This window comes from Lycorma delicatula, chromosome 8, assembly GCF_047948215.1.
Source record: "Lycorma delicatula isolate Av1 chromosome 8, ASM4794821v1, whole genome shotgun sequence".
Classification (NCBI taxonomy): Eukaryota; Metazoa; Arthropoda; class Insecta; order Hemiptera; family Fulgoridae; genus Lycorma; species Lycorma delicatula.
The window spans coordinates 58,946,489-58,958,692 of record NC_134462.1 but is presented as its reverse complement, the minus strand read 5'-3'; positions in this window follow the sequence as shown (position 1 = coordinate 58,958,692).

The window sequence follows — 12,204 nt, the reverse complement described above, 5'->3', positions numbered from 1 at the left end:
AATTCTATTCTATATACACAAAGAATATCTCAATATTCTATCGTGTATACGATATTATAGTTTCAGTAATTTTACCTCTACCGTTCCAGGAATTAAGGAATACTCATATAAGTGATTAGTGGAATATTAAATGTAATTGTTGTTGTCGTAAGCGAATAATGTTTATAATAATAATTGTAATACGTAATAACAATATAGTTTAATAAGCACATGTTTTCAACTATGTAATTTAAAACCAATTAGAGAAGTAACTTGCTTCTCTTGGTAGAACTCATTAGATTAAAGAGATAATAATGCAGTTACAAATATCTATTTAAAAGCAACTATCATGAAATGTTATGATATTTGGTCCATCAGTATTTTTTCATTACATTTGTTTATTTTAACTCAAAATATTAATTTGAGATTAAGTTTAATAAAAGATAGATACAAACACGTTTTCACAATTTCATAAATCAATTTTACCCACACTTTCTCTTAAGTCTCTTTCATGCATACAAAAACAGGTAATAAAAATTGTTCAAAGTACAATTCAAATTCAACACTTTCTTCTTTTTTTGTTACAAACTACTTTTGAACTTCTTGACACTTTGTTTTGAATACTAATTTGGTCATTAGTGAAGGAAGTTTGTAAGATTTGTTTTTTCATCCGTATCACCTTTTAAAAACAAAAATAAACTAACAAGGATCAAATAAACATTACTAGTATAACGCTTTTTCAATAGAAAAATGTTTTAACAGTTTGAATAAAACTTTTTTTAACCATTATTAAATTGATGTTTTTTGTAGAAGTTTTTGCTTAAATTAATGAAGTAGTTAATAGAATATATTAATATTTCAGTGCTTCTTAATAAATAATAAAGACTTATATTCATGAGTTACGTGTTTCAATAATTTAAAATTTACAATATTTTTAATAAAAAAAATAAAATTTTCAGATCGAACTGTAAGAAAATGATCATTCATTAAAAACAATAATCAAAATTCAATTGAAAACAACAGATGAGCCTAATGCTATAAATTAAAAAAAATTGCTAAATGTGAAATTTTGGTACCTCCTTACGTTCTATGACAATGATATTTTAATATCATAAATCATTTGATTAAACACCGTGCGAGTTTTTAGAAAAATCAGTTTTTAAACAATTTAAAATGTTGAAAAAGTTTAAAAACTTTAACATTTAGAAATTGAAAGTTATAACATGCAATAAATATCCCATATTAGAATCATGAACATTTTAATTCATTGTGCGGTACCTAAAAGAAATGCAAAAGATTTATTTGTACAAAACTTTTGATAACTTTCCAATCCATAAAACCACACGGACTCAGTCACACCATGACACCCTCACTAAATACTGAGACAGTAAGACAGGAAAAAATAAGGTGCCTGCAGTTTTCTTATCAGAAAACAAGCTTGTACTCTTGATCTATCTCGAAATAGTGTAAGAATAATTCTGTACAAAGATTTGAGTTATAGTAACATAAAATAATTTTAAAAAAACTAAACGTGCTAAGAAAATAAATTACGTGGCATTCTTTGAGAAATGTTTACCGTATATATAATTTTCATCTGTTAATTAGCATGAAAAATAATTTCGTTTATTTTGTGTAATAAAAAAGATTTTATTAATACATATTCTAATCTTAGTCTAATCTTCAGCAGCTTTACATTTAACTTCATTATTTTGTATAAACTCCTATTTACTGTACTTGTATTGTAGAACGTTTTCGAATCATTGAGCATTATTTTTCATAAACCCAAATTATGAATGCTTTTACGATAATAAAGCCGAGTGGTTTTCTTATAACAATGGATGAAAAATTTGATCAGAAGTTTCGTATCATTATATTATGTTATATATTATTGTTATTATTAACAATAATATATAATATTGTTATTAAATAACAATATTATTTTATTATAACTCTGTCCAAACAGAGTCAGCGCCTGGCTGGACGACCATGGATTGTCTCTAGCCCTCCCGGCGGCTGGCAGAGCTTTTTCCTCCCCCTACGGAAAACAAAAAAAAAACCTTTATCACAAACCCCCTCCCCACCAAGGGAGAAGAACACCCGCCTTGTGACATGTCCGGTTGCCATACCCTCCTCCTTTCCTAGCCATTATTGACTTAATCGGAGGACATCTTCTAAAGAACTGATCACATTCCACAGTCATCAGTCATTTCACAGTCATTCATTATAGTGGTCTCAGTGTGATGCCACTGATGTAAATGCCTCAAAAGACATTCCCATCAGTAATTTCTGCCATCTCTTAGCCTTCCTCGAAGGCATCAGACACCATTAGCACCACCACGTAGCCCTTTGGAACTACTTTGCCAAACCCGTGGAAGCACGAAGACCCCGCTCCTAACTTGCTACCACATAACTCATATGCCACCTTGCAGTATGATTAATTCAGTACAACGCTATTAAGCAATTAATTTAGTTATTGGAGTGCAAAACCATAAAAATAATTCCAGAGGACCTCAAATCTGGTCCTGAGTAAACCTCTAGATGTGAATGGATCTAAATAGTATTTATTTCCTGTTTTAATGTTAAATTAAGTAAATAAATTGTAATTTTATTTAATTTTGGAAATTTTAAAATATAAGATATTTTCAACTTAAAATATTCTAAACGATTTCGAGAGAAAAGGATATCAAACCCTGTATTTATTTTAATTAAACAATTCACAAAGAAGACTAGTAGCCTGTGTTAAAATATTCTTCTTTAATTGTAAAGAGAAAAATATTTCAGTTAGAAAATATGAACTACATTTTATTTAAACTAGTAAAGGTTTTGGCGAAATTACTTTTGGACTATAACGAGATAATTCTGGTTCTAAAATAATTAATAAGATAATTCTGGATAAAATTTAATAAAGATCTGAAACAACTAAATAGCGCACTATGAAACAGCCTTTTAATTTTTCAGGGAATTTTCATAATACATAAAATGCACAGATATACATAAATACATAAAAACCTGAATAACATAGTACTATTATCCACAACTAACTTTGCTAGATTATGAAAATAACTCCAAAAGTGCACGTATAAACATTGCCAAAAATAGTTAGAAAATATTTTTATTAACCTTTAATTTTTAATAGATATATATCAGACTGACGCGCATGTGTACCCACGTCACACTCATATACATGTAAAATAAAACAATGAAATTGATTACAGCAAACAGCCAAAAACCATTACTCTACATGTGAAAGTCTTGCTCAACGATGAATTACGCTTAACTCTATAAAGGTATTAAAAATAATATAAAATAAACAAGATAAACGAACGAACAAAACACAAGTAATTTTTGATCACATACTTACTAACTTCTCCACCATCTCATAATTAGCGAAACAAATAAAGCATCGCCACATAATAATGAAATATTCTAGAGCTAAAGGAGAATAAAAAAAAGATTACTTTCTACAAATAACACACAAAAGTGACTCTATGAGTTTTCGTACCTTTTTAAGAACGCTAATAAACCGCTTCTTTTTACAACCTTGTAAAAAGTAAAGGAAGTATTGTGATCGCGAAAAATTTCGGTTCTCAGATTTCAACGTAAATATCCATTTTGACCATCCCTGAATCCATTTTGACTAGTTTCGAAGTGACGTCTGTACGTACGTATGTATCTCGCATAACTCAAAAAGGATTTTATGTTGAAATTTTGGATTTAGTACTGTTGTAACATTTACTTGTGCACCTCCTCTTTTTATTGTAATCGACTGAACCGAAAGTGTCCATAAAAGCCCAAAATCCAAAAAAAACTGGATTTTGGACTTTATCTTAACTGCCATATTAAGCCCTCATTGAAAGCTTACAAGGACACATCGGTTCGAATCAGACTTCATTTCCTTTCTTTTTTTTAACTTTTTTTAATTTAAATATACTGATTTATTAATATTTATTAACCTCTGATTGTAAAAAGAATTTTACGATGAATAATATTTCAATAACAATAAAAAAAATTTATGAAAAATTATCAAGAGTTATTAATAAAATAAAATTTTATGTACTTTTCGTTTAAAAAAAAATGTGAATATGTAATTTGATTGGCTTACAAGGAAATCATGTGATGTCCACATCAAATTTTTTATTAAAAGTATAAAAAGAAATAACTGATTGATAATTGTTTTTTATTCGTGAAACTCTAGTAAATTCAATTTTATCATAATAGAGCGAAATTTTAGAATCGTTAATTTCAAGTGAATATAAACATAAAAGAACGTAAGTAAGTAATTGGTAAACATTTACTTATTTACATTTATATTTCCAAATAAAATATTTTAATATTTAAAGTTGGTTAATTTAGGTATACAGCAATAAAAATCATTTCACTATTATGTAAAGTTTAAAAGTAATAAAACAAGTAAAGTTTGATCCTTTTTTTATTTAAAATATATTAGGATACCTATTGAGTAAAGATTAAAAGTTTTTTACAGAGGGAAAAATTTAAACAGGGTTTTTTGAAGAAAAAAAAAGTTTTTTTTTTCTTTCTATTAAAATTAGGGATTACAAATGTTGTTTGAAAAGTTTCAGTTTACTTTTGAATGAAAATGAATTCAAAAATGTTATAAGAGGTCGAAGTATTTGTTGAAGTGGTGGAAGGAAGTTACATGGTAATCACTATGGTAATAAAAATTATAAAATGAAAATCTGTAAAGAAAATTCAATATTTTTAAATACATTAACTTTGTAGACTTTCGCATAATATTATTAAAATTTGCCATTCATTGATTTTAATCGTTCAAATAATAATAATAAAAAAATACTAAATTCTTCCCGACATAATATTTTTTTTTTTAAATCTATCATAAAAAAATTAATTTTATTCTCAAATTTATATAAATATAGTAATTTATATTATTATATTAAAACGTGTTACTTCTATATAAAATGTACTCATATCTGCACTTGGAAATGAAATCAGTAATTCAGCGATTTATTTTTGTCTTCAGTCATTTGACTGGTTTGATGCAGCTCTCCACGATTCCCTATCTAGTGCTAGTCGTATCACTTCGGTATACTCCCTACATTCTACATCCCTAACAATTTGTTTTACATATTCCAAACGTTGCCTGCCTGCACAATTTTTTTCCTTCTACCTGTCCTTCCAATATTAAATTCAGAGATAAAACAATTTAAATCTCCGTAATATTAAAATAGTTTATTTATTTTGACGTACAACTGAAATGATTGAAAAAATATATAATTAGTCTCCAAAATAAATAGTCCCTTAGCAATGTCCAACTTCAGCAGACCATCAAACGTTTACACTGATAACGAATGAATTAAAAATTAAATCTTATTATCATGAATCAATTTAAATGCATCATCAAGAAAACGTTTTTTTCTGAGTCAGAAGATCAGAAATATACGTTTATTTGATGATGATTCATTATTCTGAGTCCTATTCTGAATTTGTAATTACATATATTGCAGGCATCTGCGGTATCTACTTAATAGAATAATTAAAATAAATACTAACATATTTGCATTGCAAAAAACTTATTTGGAAATTAATATTTTAACCAGATATAAAGTCCCTGGACATTCATTATTGATTCTATTGATGCAGGTACTATATGGAATTTTGTTGACTCCTTTACCGGATGTATGTCTGTTTTTCTTGTCGTGAGGAAAATATGATGATTTCATATCATAATCTGGTGTTCCACCACCATTTTCTCAATCTATCCTTATCTCAAGTTTTCCCCTTCGTCTCTTATAGTCTCCAATTTTCACCTCATTCTTCAACTTCATTCTTCTTCTTCATTATTTCCTTTCTCCTTTTACTAATCCTTCTGATGCACTTCCTCAAACCATATCTCTTTTTTTCCTTTTTTTTTCTTCCCCTATAAGTACTCTTTCTTGTTTAATCCTGTTCGTTACTTTACGTTATCCGTCCATATTTTTTTCAACTCTTCCTCGCCCTCTTCCTCTTCGGCATCCTTCGCTTGCATAAAACAAGACACTCCATACATAGAATTTGATTAACCTCTTCCTTAACTATACGTCCAAACTTTTATAACATAGTAATTTCCTGCATAGATCATACATAAATTATTATATTATATGTAATATTTAAAGTATTTTTCTGTGGCAATTAATTTCACCGATGTTATTTGAAATTGATGTATTAACTCATATGTCACGCCTATCATATTTTTTATAAATTGTTAAACACAAAATTGCCAATATATGTCTTTAATACGGTTACACTACTTAATGAACATTCTATAATCTATTTAGGGCCATTCAACTGTCATTATCATCTGAGATGAACTTCCTTACATCTTACAATGCTATACAACTGAAAACGGTTCAATCTGCAACATTAATCTAAATGTATGCGTTATTTTAATCTTTGATGTACGAATTTCTTCATTCCTTCAAGTCTCTTTCACATCCAACACTAGGTCGTATTAATATCATGGGTATGATACATATTAGTTTAGTTAAAGTAATTTACAACTAAGAGAGATTTTAAGAAATCGCTGCTGTACTGTATGTAGTAATAGGCTTACTTAAAAATATTATATTTTAGTAAATTTATAAAAATTTAAATAATGCTGTAGTTACAAGCTCATATTTTATATGTAGAATTCATAATAATGATAGAAATTAGTGTAAGAATTGTCTCTTCTGAGCAAGTGGAGTTTTGTATATAATAACAACAGAACCAATTAAAGACAGCAAAAAAATTTTTAATTACAACATATATATAACTTTTGAGACAATTACAAGGTTCAGCTTTGTAATTAGTGTTTAGACAGAAGTTACAACAAACACTAATCGACAATTATCGGATACTATTCTTTCCTAAATCAGTAATTATTTGTGTAAAAGTTTCAGAAACGGTTAACTATTAAAACCAATACCGAACATATACACAGCTTAAATTAAACCTTTAAAACATGGAAAAAATAAAATAAAGAAAATTCGATTTTTTATTTTAATAATAAAAAATTAATTTCGCATTACAATAGATAATAAATAGCAAAACAAAATTATCTAAGTAAAGTATTTCTCGCTCTTAAGATATAATATAAAATGAATTGCTTTTTGAAGTTGTTCTGTTTTTGGTCAAGATCGCACATACAACGTTGTTTGAGATGACGCCATTTTTCACAGATTTACCTCGAAACCAAACAAGAATTCCAAGCAGCTGATTTTACGCAAACCTTTCGGTAGTTTGTTACATAAGTTAGCAACTAACTTCTTCATTTTAGCTTATAAAAGTATATTTTACAAGTATAAATGTTACAAAATATGTAATTAAGTATGTTTTTTTATGTAATTAAGATTTCGATATATATATAGTCTTTCCGCCCGACTGGTCGGAGGCATTTATTATACCAGTACTAAAGCCTGGCAAGAGAAAACCGATCCCTTAAGCTACCGCCCTATTTCTTTAACAAGCGTATTGTGTAAAGTAATGGAGAGGATGGTGAACCGCAGGCTTGCGTGGTACTTAGAGAAACATGGATTTCTTTCTTCGGAACAGTGTGGTTTCCGACATGGGGTTCTTCCATTGACCATTTAGTGTCGATGGAGACAGCCATACACAACGTCTTCCTGAACCGCAACACCTCGTTGCTATCTTTTTCGATATAAAAAAGGCGTACGACACGGCTTGGCGATGTGGCATTCTTAACACCCTTAGTAGGTGGGGGATCACTGGCAACATTCTTTTATCCGGGGATTCTTGAATCACTGGACGTTTCGTGTTCGTGTAGACGATTCACTTTCAGACAGTGTCTCTCAGAAAATGGGATACCGCAAGGTAGTGTATTAAGTGCCACCTTTTTTTCTGTGGGCATAAACAGCATTACCAATTGTGTACAGGCTCCTGTCTCTTGTTGTCTTTTCGTTGATGATTTTATTTACGTTGCGAGCCGCTCTACACCCACTGCGGAGCGGCTGATACACAACACTATATTTCGCCTTGAGGCTTGGTCAGGGAATACTGGTTTCACATTTTCACCCGACAAGACGAAATGTGTAGTCTTTTCTCGGCTACGGAACCCTTCTAATCCGCGGGTTTTTCTGAACAGGGACCTTATTGCTGTCTCTACTTACGTTAGGTTTCTGGGTTTGCTTTTTGATAGCCGTCTTACTTGGGTCACACATATGAGGGATTTGAGGACAAAGTGTTCCAAACTTTTGGATATGATGCGGGTCACCAACTGGGGGGGCCGATCGGTCGTGTATGTTACGTTTTTACTACTCCCTTGTTCGTTCCCGTTTGGATTATGGTGGTGTCGCCTATTCTTCGGCTCGTCAAACCGTACTTATGGACGGTGTGCATCATTCTTTTCTTCCTCTTGCCACGAGTGCGTTTAGATCGAGCCCTATCGCAAGCTTACTTGTAGACAGTGGCGAGCCATCACTTTGGGATAGACGAGACCAGCTTTTTTTTATCTTATTTTGCCCGTCTCAGCGAACAGCCGAATCACCCAGCTTTTAACCCAGTTCTTAAGAATGCTAATTTGAGGAAGTATGAGGACCGTCCACATTGTACTGCGCCTGTGGGTGTCCGTACACGACGTCTGCTCCAGCGTATGAATGTTGGCACTCCCTCGTTCTTTCCATCATGTCCGTGCTCGAATCCCCCGTGGAGAATAAACCATGTAAACTTTACGTTTGATCTTCCAACGTATGATAAACAATCAACGCCACTATTGTTTACCAGCACGTGTTCCAGTTTCTCCTCACAAAGTCGAACCCAGACGTGGTGGTATACACTGATGGGCCGAAGCATGACGGTAACGTTAGTTGTGCTTTTGTTTTCAATGAACAGACTTATATGTTTGGCCTACCCGGTGTTACGAGTGTGTTTATCGCGGAACTACTCGCTGTGTATAGGGCTCTAAGTATCCTTGGCCCTAAATATAGGGACATTCTTATTTGCAGTGACTCATACAGTGCTTTCCAGGCGTTGGAAAACCTTTATTCTAGACATCCTGTCGTCGTTGGCATTTATGATAAAATCGCTGAGTTAGAAAAACGAAACAAGGGGGTAGGTTTTTGCTGGATCCCTAGCCACGTTGGGATTCTTGGTAATGAGAGGACAGATTCTACTGCGAAAGATGCGTGTATTTAGCCTCCTTTCACCACCCAAGTTACTACCTTTGATTTTATTAATCATATAAAACAATCACTGCGAGCAAGGTGGTAAAGTGGCTGGACGGCTGCCGTCGATAGTAAACTTCGACGGATTAAAGACTCAGTGTTGCCGTGGGGCTCCTCTTGCAGGAACTCTCATCGTGAGGAAGCGGTCCTCTTCCGGTTACGGTTCGGGCATACGAGGATCACACACGAATATCTAATGTCAGGAGGAGACCCACCCCTGTGCACACGATGCAACTGCCGCATGACTGTGCACCACATTCTCGTGGACTGCGTATGTTATGCGACGTTGCGTCGTCAGTTTAATATACACAGCAGTATTCGTGATGTCTCGGGCAATGATGGCAGGATTTTGGAGCGAATGTTTCTCTTTTTGCATAGTACTGGGTTACTGTAAAGGATTTAATATACTTATATATGTTTTTCTGTAAGGAGAGTTTTATAATAATTTTAACCTTTATTTTCGATTTGATTTTTTAGTTTAATTTTACTATCCGGGTTGGGGATTTTTGCACAACCCATCAGAGTTAGGTAAGTTTTTATACTTTCTTTATTCTATTATTTTATCTTTAATATTTTATCAACTTTGTCTGTGATATTAGTTTTGGGTTTTATTTTGCCTTCTTGGCTTGTTTTAGTAGAAAATATATATATATATATATATATATATATATATATATATATATACATATACATATCGAAGTCGTGCATCTGTAATAATGGTGGTGAGAGAAATTTTATATTTACAGTTACTGGTTTAAGGCAGGGATGTTACTGATTTGGTGGCGTTTGGATACGTCAGACCAGAAGAACGTTACCCGCATCGTATGAGAGGGCCGAATATGGAAATACAGAGGCAAAGCAACGCAAGACTCACAGAAGGTAAACAAAATGACATTACAAAAAAGAAAGGGGTTACGTGGATTCACAAAGTTTGTCACAGGAGTAATCTTATCTAACTCCAGCACGATCGTTCACTCAGTTTCCCTGGACACAACGGATTGTCATTTTCATGCAACTGCTGAAATTAGTATGGCTGCCATGCATTACTCGCGGATGAGTTATGATAAAAATATTATTAAATTTTTTTAAAAATAAACTATTTTTCTTTTTTCTTTCCATTGTTGAAGCCAACCTATCAAACGGCCTCGCGGCCATGCCAAATGTGGTAGGTTTTTTTTGTATACATGAATCTTTTTACATTAATTTTAAGATAAGTATTATATATTATGCGCATCCACCACATAAATGTATATGTTTATTACATATACCTACATATACCTCTTTATTACATATACCAATTACATAGGTATCAAAAAAACAAATATATATATAAATTTAAACCCTGGTTATATATTCTGCTTAAAGCATAATATTATTTTTTGTATGTTGGCCATTTGTTGACACAAGTGAAATAATCCGTTTCAAAATGAAGTGTATACTCTTTTGTTAAATACGACGTGAGAATGGGTAACTCTATTACTCCTTAACTACCCCAACTACGTTGAGTTAAGTCTTTATACGAATGCTTTATAATCTGCTACAACGCTTTCGGCTAATAGAAAACTTTAAATTGTACATGAGCAAGTAAATGACCAAGTGCTTGTTAATAAAATGATTGCTATAATAATTAGATAAAAGTGTGATAACTGCAAAAAGTGTGATAAAAGTTAACTACAAAATAAAAGCCAAACATGTTTAAGCATGCCTGTAGATATACCATTTTTGTATGATTAATTAGATAAAAGTCACCGTTTATTCCTCTCTTACAATCACTCTATCTATATCTTTATCTCACTCTCTCTGTTCCTAAATATCTACATAATTTATATATCCGCAATCAAAAAATATTTATCAAATTTAGAATAATAATGTTTTTAACGTAGGCTCAATATTGTAGGTACATTGTATGAGGTAACTGACAAAATTATAATACCAATAAAATTCTTTCTAAAAAATCATATTAAACAAATGATAAATACATGATTTTATTAATTGCTATAATTAAAATGGTAAATGTTTCATTGTAATAGTGGTATTGATTTATTAAAATACTAGAGATACGGCAATGTTTCGCTGTTTGCTAGATTTGAGTATATATACAGATTAAATAAACACAATTGAAAGTTTGATAAAACATTAACAAAATGAACATTACGGAACTTCACAAAATTTAACCTTTCCCTTTTACCCTTTCGGGAAATCGGAAATCGGGAAATTGGGAAAAGAGAGTTTTCCCAATTTCCTTTTCCTATTTTCATTTTTATCTCCCATTTCTCCTTTCCTCCTCTTACCTTTTCATTCCCCATTTCTCTTTCCCTTATTTCCCTTTCCTTATTCCTCTTCCTTTATATTTTTCTCCTTTCCATTTCATTTTCTTCTTTTTCCTTTTCCCCGTTTTCCTTTATTGTATTTTTACCCTTCTTACCTTTTACCTTTTCGATTTTTCCCTTTGCCGATTTTCCCTTTCTCCCGTTTTCCCCGCAAATAAATCGGTCCAGTAGTTTATAGTCTATAGTGGACATACATATCAGAAACATTGAAATGTAATCGTAAAATATTTAGTATTGCGTGTGTTGCTTTTACATCCTTCAGATAGCACCGTTTAAAAAAAAAATCATGTATTTACCTGTCACAGGTGTGAAATCTTAGATATATAAAGGCACGCACGTATTCTAATGCAAGGTTGTGCCAAAATTTTAAAGCCATTTTTATTTATATAAATTATAATATTTTTTTGGACTAAATAAACATATATTTAAAGAATAACTAATAAAGGTTCGATTGGTTATTATAATTTGTAAGGTAACTTATTATAATTTCGTTTGGTTATTGCAATTTTAAATCTTGTATGAAAAAGATGTGGCTAGATAAGTAAGTTCTTTAGTGTCAGTTAATGAATCAGACATTTCTTATGTATCAAAAATAGAACTGTTTTTAATAACATTTATTTTATATAACTTTTGTAATTATTTACATGAACACAATTATTTTATTTTCGATAAAAAAATGAATTTTTTTTAATGAAGGGTGTAGATCGTATTATCAGAGC